The sequence below is a fragment of the Nicotiana attenuata genome, chromosome 1 (genome assembly GCF_001879085.1).
Source record: "Nicotiana attenuata strain UT chromosome 1, NIATTr2, whole genome shotgun sequence".
NCBI lineage: Eukaryota > Viridiplantae > Streptophyta > Magnoliopsida > Solanales > Solanaceae > Nicotiana > Nicotiana attenuata.
In genome coordinates this window covers 84,892,161-84,901,555 of record NC_031989.1, presented here as the reverse complement: position 1 = coordinate 84,901,555, position 9,395 = coordinate 84,892,161, and the positions used below count along the sequence as shown (strand labels likewise).

Here is a 9,395-nt window from a genome sequence, read left to right as displayed (position 1 = left end):
TTCCATACAGGCTGTGAGCAGAGGAGCGTGCCTCAATAACTGGACCATCAGAACCACCAGATGCCCGGCGAGCCTCGGGGTAGCAAGGCTGAACAAGCATCATGCTATCTTTTATTTTTACTAGTTGACTTTCCTTTCGCATTTTAAATTTCGCAATAAGATCTTCAATGTTCAAAACAGTTATGGAATTTATCAAAGCATTTCGATTTTTTTTCTTATAAATCAATACTCTTATTATTTTCTCTCATTACTTTACTTATACAGCATTACTATTACTTGTCTTGATGAACCAATGACTGTGACATGCAATGAGACAACGCGACAAATGAATATAGATTCAGAGGAAGATGACATACCGGAAGAGATTGTCAAGGAAGTTGAGAATTTTAAAACAGACCAAAGTCCAACCTGGACGAGACTGAGATTGTTAACTTGGGAGACGAAGGGAATATCAAAGAAACACGTATCAGCGTTCACTTATCACTGTCAGAAAAGGAAGAGTACACAAAATTTCTAAGAGAATATGAGGACATATTCGCCTGGTCGTATGATGACATGACTGGTCTGAGTATATCTATTGTGGCACATAAACTGCCAACTGATCCGACATGTCCGCCGGTAAAACAGAAGCTCAGAAAGTTCAAGCCAGATATGAATCTGAAAATCAAGGAAGAAGTCACCAAGCAGGTCAAAGCCAAAGTTCTTAGGGTAGTAGAATTACCAACATGGTTAGCTAACATAGTGCTAGTGCCGAAGAAGGACGGAAAGGTTAGAGTCTGTTTCGACTACCGGGATCTCAACCGGTCCAGTCCGAAAGATGATTTCCCCTTGCCAAACATACACATCCTGATCGACAACTGCGCCAAGCATGAGCTACAGTCATTTGTGGATTGTTTCGCTGGTTATCATCAGATCTGGATGGACGAGGAAGATGCTGAGAAAACGACTTTCATTATGCTGTGGGGAATGTACTGCTACAAGATGATGCCGTTTGGGTTAAAGAATGCAGGGGCCACCTACATGACGGCCATGACCACCATTTTTCATGATATGATACACAAGGAGATCGAGGTGTACGTAGATGACGTTATCATCAAGTCCAAGAAGGCCACTGATCACATGGAAGATTTGAGAAAGTTCTTCAACAGATTGCGGAGATACAACCTAAAGCTGAATCCCGCAAAGTGTGCATTTAGGGTTCCCACTGGAAAATTACTTGGGTTTATTGTGAGCCGCCGGGGAATAGAACTGGATCCATCAAAGGTCAAGGCCATTCAGGAATTGCCACCATCAATGAACAAAAAAGACGTGATGAGTTTCTTAGGAAGACTCAACTACATCAGCCGGTTCATAGCACAGTCTATAGTTATCTGTGAGCCAATCTTTAAGATGTTGAAGAAGAACGCCGCCACCAAGTGGACTGATGAATGCCAGAAAGCTTTCGACATAATTAAGGAATACCTGTCCACACCACCGATTTTAGTCCCGCCTGAGCCAGGTAGACCTCTACTACTCTATATCGCAGTGCTAGATGGTGCCTTCGGTTGCGTCCTGGGGCAACATGATGAAATAGGGAGGAAAAAGCAGGCCATTTACTATCTCAGCAAGAAGTTCACTCCATACGAGGTCCGGTATTCTCTGTTAGAGCGTACCTACTGTGCTCTAACTTGGGTGGCCCAGAAGTTGAGGCACTATTTCTGTGCCTACACTACATATCTAATATCAAGGATGGATCCTTTGAAGTACATTTTACAGAAGCCCATGCCCACCGGCAAGCTAGCCAAGTGGCAAATCCTGCTGAGTGAATTCGACATTGTCTACGTGACTCAGAAAGCAATCAAGGGACAGGTACTAGCAAATCATCTTGCCGAAAATCCCGTGGATGGAGAATACGAACCCCTAAAGACGTATTTTCCTGACTGAAGAGGTATCGATTCATAGAAGANCTCACCTACTAATCAACTCCCACATATCAGCCCACTTCACCCAAATACTCCCAACCAGCACATGTTTACCAAGCCTACAACACTCAACCATCTCACTACCAGTCCCTTCCTCCACGCCAAAACTTCCCTAGACCCCGACCAAACTTTGACCGACGACCCCCAAAATAGTACACGGCTATTGCTGAACCAATCGACCAATTATATGAAAGACTCAAAACTGCTGGTTACGTCATCTCTATCCCTGCTGTTACTGAAAACCCTTCTCAGTGGATTAATCCAAACAAATCCTGTGCATACCATTCGGGCATGAAAGGACACACCATTGACGAATGCCGTTCTCTGAAGGATAAGATCCAGACTCTAATTGACAACAAGATTATTGTGGCAAAGGAACCTGCTCCAAATGTCCGCAATAACCCTCTGCCAGACCACAAGGGTGGAGGCGTTCACATGATTGAAATAGAGGATGATTGGACCCCAAGGGATCGATCAGTTTGATCACAGAAGGTGATGATCCAAAGAAGCCAATAGTCACCCTTAATCCGATTGTAGTCCGGATTCAGCCCTCTGGGGACGCCAAGATAAATATGTCCATGCCACTTGAGTTTGATGCATCATCATCCGCAAAGACGCCAGCACCAATTGAGGTCGAATTCGTGTCTCTAGCAAAGGCACCTACACCATTCGAAGTTGCAGTTTTACCACCTAAGGTACAGGCTCCGTTCCGGGTAAAGATAGCCACGCCAATTCCAGTGGCAATGTCAGCCATAACACCACTCCATACAAAGGCTATACCATGGGACTACACAGCCGAGGCAAGAAAGAAAGGCAAAGTTATGTTCAGGGAAGCATTGCGGCACAGGGTATGACGAGAACCGGTAGGGTTTATACCCCGGAACATTTGGTTGAGTCAAGCAAGTAGGCCTCTAGTCGGCTAACCATCACCGAGACCGGGCCCGACGATCTCTGGAGAAAGATACAGGCCAAGGAATACTCGGTCATTGATCAGCTGAACAAAACACCGGCGCAAATTTCCATCCTTGCTTTGCTACAGAACTCCCATGCGCATAAAAATGGCCTATTGAGGGTACTGAGTGAGGCGTATATACCGAGCAACATCACCGGCGGGGAGATGGCTAACATGGTAGGCCAGGTATTGGAAAGTCACAAGATCACTTTCCATGAAGATGAGCTGCCACCAGAAGGGTTGAGTCACAACAAGGCGTTGCACATCACCGTGCAATGCGAAGATTATTTTGTCACCAGAGTCTTGATTGATGGGGGATCCAGCCTCAACATTTGTCCGTTACCACACTCAGGACGTTAGGTAAGGGACTGCACGAGATCATAGGGGTGTGCATTCGAACCGGTTTATCGATAAATCGAATCGATTATTTGTTATCGGTTTATCGATTTATCGATTTCGATTTCGATTTCAAAATTTTGCCTTATCGAGTTATCGATTTCGATTTCGATTTTGTCCTCTTCGGTTTATCGGTTTATCAATAAACCAATAAGAAATACTAAAAAGAAAAAATTAATTATTTTTTTTAATTTTTTTTTACCCTTATTCTATAATACCCTTTCCTTTACCCTAAGTCCCTAACCCTACTATTTCATCTACCACATTTAAGGAATGATCATACTTAAAGCTCAAGGGAATGAAGTTCAAATTAATGGAAAACAGAATTAGCCGTGATGATGTATTTTTTTTATACCATTGGAGTGTTGGTGGCATACATTTGATCCCTTACTTTAGTTTCGTTGCATGTGCTTGTTGACACAATTTTTATGTTATAAACGGTGTTCGTCTTATTTTAGCTTCTTTTGGTCCATATTAGTTAGGCGTGTTTATAGCGATATACTTTCCGTGGAATCCCGCAAATTTTCTTATTGGTGTAATCGATAACCGAATCGATAAGCCCCAAAAATCGATAAATCGAAATCGAAAAAATCAAAACCTTATTGAAACGATAACGATAAGCATATGCACATATCGATAATCGATAAGTAATTATCGATAAGGGTCAAAATCGAATATATAAATCAAATGCACACCCCTACGAGATCAAGGACGGGGCCATCAACGTCAAAGCTCTCAACGGTTCCCAAAGGTCCACCATTGGGGAAATTAGCCCATGTTTACAAATGGGGCCTACTTGGTTTGATGTTGACTTTCAAGTGATAGACGTGCCGACATCTTACAATCTGCTGTTAGGACGACCCTGGATTCATGCTGCTGGGGCCGTAGCGTCAACACTACATCAGGCGGTGAAGTTTCAGTGGAATCACCAGGAGGTAATCATCCACGGCGACGGTAGTAATCCCATATACAGTCGCCAAACCATCCCAACAATCGGAGGCAGAAGAAAGATAGGCGGGGAGACTTATCACCACATCGAGCGGGTCAACGCCGTTGATAAAGACAAATGGTGGGATAACAAAATTGAAAGCATATTGAACTGGAGCGGATACGAACCTAGCAAGGGACTTGGCAAGAACCTCCAAGGAATCGCTAAGCCTATCAAACTTAAGAAACATGGCACCACCTTCGGTCTAGGATATGAGTATACCTGGGAAGAGTTCAACAACTGGTCGCCACCATGGCGCGGTCCTTACTATACATTGGAGCAGCCAATACCACACTTGGAACAAACTTTCCAACCGGCCGAAGTTATCTATGGGTCAGAAGAAGAGGAAGCACTGGCAGCGATGAGGAATTTGTTCCTGGGAGACGAGGATATGGATTGTTGTGTCATTCTCGAGGAGGAGGGGGAGGAAGGCCCTTCCATACAGGCTGTGAGCAGAGGAGCGTGCCTCAATAACTGGACCATCAGAACCACCAGAGCCCGGCGAGCCTCGAGGTAGCAAGGCTGAACAAGCATCATGCACTATCTTTTATTTTTACTAGTTGACTTTCCTTTCGTATTTTAAATTTCGCAATAAGATCTTCAATGTTCAAAATAGTTATGGAATTTATCAAAGCATTTCGATTTTTTTTCTTATAAATCAGTACTCTTATTATTTTCTCTCATTACTTTACTTATGCAGCATTACTATTACTTGTCTTGATGAACCAATGACTGTGATATGCAATGAGACAACACAAAAAATGGATATAGATTCAGAGGAAGATGACATACCGGAAGAGATTGTCAAGGAAGTTGAGAATTTTGAAAATAGGCCGAAGTCCAACCTAGACGAGACTGAGATTGTAACCTAGGAGAGGAAGAGAATGTCAAAGAAACACGAATCAGCATTCACTTATCACCGTCAGAAAAGGAAGAGTACATAGAATTTCTAAGAGAATATGAGGACATATTCGCCTGGTCGTATGATGACATGACTGGTCTGAGTACATCTATTGTGGCACACAAACTGCCAACTGATCCGACATGTCCGCCGGTAAAACAAAAGCTTAGAAAGTTCAAGCCAGATATGAGTCTGAAAATCAAGGAAGAAGTCACCAAGCAAGTCAAAGCCAAAGTCCTCAGGGTAGTGGAATACCCAACATGGTTAGCTAACATTGTGCCAGTGCCAAAGAAGGACGGAAAGGTTAGAGTTTGTGTCGACTACCGGGATCTCAACCGGGCCAGTCCGAAAGACGATTTCCCCTTGCCAAACATACACATCATGATCGACAACTGCGCCAAGCATGAGCTGCTGTCATTTGTGGATTGTTTCGCTGGTTATCAGCAAATCTGGATGGAGGAGAAAGATGCTGAGAAAACGACTTTCATTACACCGTGGGGAATGTACTGCTACAAGATGATGCAGTTTGGGTTAAAGAATACAGGGGCCACCTACATGAGGGCCATGACCACCATTTTTCATGATATGATACACAAGGAGATCGAGGTGTACGTAGATGACGTTATCATCAAGTCCAAGAAGGCCACTGATCACATGGAAGATTTGAGAAAGTTCTTAAACAGATTGCGGAGATACAACCTAAAGCTGAATCCCGCAAAGTGTGCATTTGGGGTTCCCGCTGGAAAATTACTTGGGTTTATTGTGAGCCGCCGGGGAATAGAACTGGATCCATCAAAGGTCAAGGCCACCAAAGAACAAAAAAGACGTGATGAGTTTCTTAGGAAGACTCAACTACATCAGCCGGTTCATAGCACAGTCTACATTTATCTGTGAGCCAATCTTTAAGATGTTGAAGAAGGACGCCGCCACCAAGTGGACTGATGAATGCCAGAAAGTTTTCGACAGAATTAAGGAATACCTGTCCACACCACCGGTTTTAGTCCCGCCTGAGCCAGGTAGACCTCTACTACTCTACATCGCCGTGCTAGATGGTGCCTTAGGTTGCGTCCTGGGGCAACATGATGAAACGGGGAGGAAAGAGCAGGCCATTTACTATCTCAGCAAGAAGTTCACTCCGTACGAGGCCTGGTATTCTCTGTTAGAACGCACCTGCTGTGCTCTGACTTGGGTAGCCCAGAATTTGAGGCATTACTTCTGTGCCTATACTATATATCTTATATCAAGGATGGATCCACTAAAGTACATCTTTCAGAAGCCTATGCCCACTGGCAAGCTAGCCAAGTGGCAAATCCTATTGAGTGAATTTGACATTGTCTACGTGACTCAGAAAGCAATCAAGGGACAGGCACTAGCAGATCATCTTGCCGAAAATCCCGTGGGTGAAGAACACGAACCCCTAAAGACGTATTTTCCTGATGAAGAGGTATCATTCATAGGAGAGGACATTGCAGAAGCCTATGATGGGTGGAGAATGTTTTTCGACGGAGCAGCAAATTTCAAAGGAGTTGGCATAGGAGCGGTCCTAGTATCAGAAACCGGTCAGCACTATCCAGTGTCAGCTAAGCTTAGGTTCCCCTGCACCAACAATATGGCCGAGTATGAAGCCTGCATCCTAGGGCTCAAAATGGCCATTGACATGAACGTTCAGGAATTGTTAGTATTTGGGGATTCAGACTTACTCATACATTAGGTCCGAGAGGAATGGGCAACCAAGAACTCTAAGATACTCCCGTATCTGCATCACGTGCAAGAACAGAAGAAGAGGTTTACAAAGACGGAATTTCAACATGTTCCCAGAATCCAGGATGAATATGCCGATGCACTGGCCACCCCTTCATCCATGATACAACATCCAGACAAAAACTTCATTGATCCCATTCCGGTAAAGATCCATGATCAGCCAACTTATTGTGCCCATGTTGAGGAAGAAGCAGATGGAAAACCTTGGTTTCATGATATCAAGGAATATTTGGCAAAGGGAGAGAACTTGCAAATCCTATTCAGAAGCGCACACTTTGGAGGTTATCCAACAATTTCTTTCACAGTGGAGGAATCCTGTATAGGAGGACTCCTGATTTGGGACTACTCAGGTGTGTCGACGCAAAGGAAGCATCCAAGCTGCTAGAAGAAATCCATGCTGGGACCTGTGGTCCGCATATGAACGGCTTTATTTTAGCCAAGAAGATACTCCGGGCTGGTTACTTTTGGATGACTATGGAGACAGACTGCATCCAGTATGTCTGGAGATGCCACCGCTGTCAGACATATGCAGACATGATAAAGGTGCCTCCCAATAAGCTTAACGCAACAAGCTCACCATGGCCTTTCGCCGCCTGGGGAATGGATGTCATTGGACCAATCGAGCCTGCCACCTCCAACGGGCACTGATTCATCCTAGTGGCAATTGACTATTTCACCAAATGGGTCGAAGCAGCATCTTACAGAGCAGTAACTAAGAAGGTCGTGGTAGACTTTGTCCGCGACCGCCTCGTTTGTTGGTTCGGGATTCCAGAATCAATCATCACTGACAATGGATCCAACCTCAACAGTGACTTGATGAAAGCTATGTGTGAAACCTTCAAGATCAAACACAAGAATTCTACAGCCTACAGGCCTCAAATGAACGGAGCTGTAGAAGCCGCCAACAAGAACATTAAGAAGATACTGAGGAAAATGGTGGAGAAGCATAAGCAGTGGCATGAGAAGCTATCATTTGCTTTATTGGGGTATCGCACCACAGTCCGCACATCAACTGGGGCAACCCCCTATATGCTGGTTTATGGTACAGAAGCCGTCATTCCAGCCGAAGTAGAAATTCCTTCCTTAAGAATCATACAGGAAGTTGAGCTCGACGATGCAGAATGGGTAAAGAGTCGTTACGAGCAGTTAGCTCTCATAGATGGAAAAAGAATGAATGCAGTTTGCCACGGTCAGCTTTATCAGAACTGGATGTCCAGAGCCTTCAACAAAAGAGTCAAGCCGAGACAGTTCACACCAGGGCAGCTGGTATTAAAGAAAATCTTCCCGCATCAAGATGAAGCCAAGGGGAAATTCTCTCCCAACTGGCAAGGTCCATGTATGGTTCACCAGGTTCTGACAGGAGGAGCCCTTATACTCGCAGAAATGGACGGAGAGATCTGGCCAAAGCCAATTAACTCAGATGCAGTCAAGCGTTACTACGTGTTATCTCTATGTTTTCCTATATGATGTAATTGAACTACGTCTGACCTGATTTCCGTTTAAGAGGGGATACGTAGGCAGCCCTATGGGTTCGGTCACAATTCAATAAAAATTTTCATTTTCCCCGAAATTGGAAACTGGCGCAGAATTTTGAGGAGGACCCTCAAAATTCCGAAGTAATTTCAGCCGATCATCGTAAGCGGCCGCCAGAAGCATCAACCCATTAAACTGGGGCAGAATTTTGAGGAGGACCCTCAAAATCCCGTAGCAAGAGAGGTTGCAATGTCTTGATCCACGTCACAGTCGTCGGTTCATCTAAAAGTTATTTCTTAAATATATACTTACGACATATTTTTTCAAATTCATGCATGTCTTTTGTTTTCGTTCAGCAACGCTACCCCCCAATGATACTTACCGTATCACCGTATCAAAGCTGAACGGGTCGAACAAGGCCATCAGGGATGCGAACTAACCTCCCCCTCTACAAAACTCACGATTTTTCTTTGGATGCAGACACTTGGATTGCGAAAGCACCTGACATACTGTACACTCACGAGACAAACATTGTTCAGGAATACAACTCTCAGAACTGTTGTGCTTGCCCGCATTTGCTATTCACGTGCGCCGGCGATATTCCCTATATCGCAATATCCCAGCAGTCACAATATCGCAACCTGCTATCAGCTAAGAAATCCTATTTACCATTCTGCATTTTTTGCATTGCATAAGGCTACCATTCTGCCTTCCGAGACTAAACACTGTCTCCATCTACATTTTTTGCATTGCATAAGGCTACCATTCTGCCTTCCGAGACAAAACACTGTCTCCATCTGCATTTTTTGCATTGCATTAGGCTACCATTCTGCCTTCCGAGACTAAATACTGTCTCCATCTGCATTTTTTTGCATTGCATAAGGCTACCATTCTGGCTTCCGAGACTAAACACTGTCTCCATCTGCATCTGTCTGGCTGAAAGATCGCCACCTTATTTACATT

General features: G+C 44.3%; 1 pseudogene; it reads left to right on the top strand.

Moving 5' to 3' along the window:
* Nucleotides 781-8,426, top strand: LOC109238026 (annotated as a pseudogene).